At 35.1% G+C, this 436-nt stretch overlaps 1 protein-coding gene across 1 annotated transcript in view; it reads right to left on the bottom strand.

Annotated features, from left to right (window-relative positions):
• The window catches only part of mapkbp1 (mitogen-activated protein kinase binding protein 1), a 39,026-nt gene that overhangs the window by 23,166 nt on the left and 15,424 nt on the right, over positions 1–436 (bottom strand). The gene's annotated exons all lie outside the window — the stretch shown is intronic.

The following is a 436-nucleotide window of genomic DNA, read 5'->3' as shown; positions in this document are numbered from 1 at the left end:
GTCCAGACTGTCAGAAAGCAACAACAACACCACAGGTAGAGTCATATTTACTTATTATTATTATTATTATTATCATTATTATCATTATTATTATGATTATTTAAATGTAAAAAACGAAATTAATCGGATTTCTTCAGCAGCTCTGCACATCAGACTGAGATCCACTGAGACACATCTGGAGCAGCTGGACACTCACACTGCAGGTGACATCATCTGTTCTTCAGTCTTACTTTTAATTAATCATTCATTAAACCATTAACCTAAATTCGAATCATGAATCATTTCCTGTTTAGGTCTGGAGGTGAGACTGAGAGTCAGTGAGAAACAGCTGGAACATCTGGAGACAGAGAACTCAGGTATGTTTCAGACTGAGTCACTCTGAACATTTAAACAGGAGATTTACATTAATGTGCTTCATTAAAAAACAAAAGTCCAT

Source organism: Seriola lalandi, unplaced genomic scaffold (assembly GCF_002814215.2).
Source record: "Seriola lalandi dorsalis isolate HSWRI2012SDOR001 ecotype SW California unplaced genomic scaffold, Sedor1 jcf7180002054902, whole genome shotgun sequence".
Taxonomy (NCBI): domain Eukaryota; kingdom Metazoa; phylum Chordata; class Actinopteri; order Carangiformes; family Carangidae; genus Seriola; species Seriola lalandi.
The sequence above is the reverse complement of the archived record's forward strand: the minus strand, read 5'-3'. Positions and strand labels throughout refer to the sequence as shown.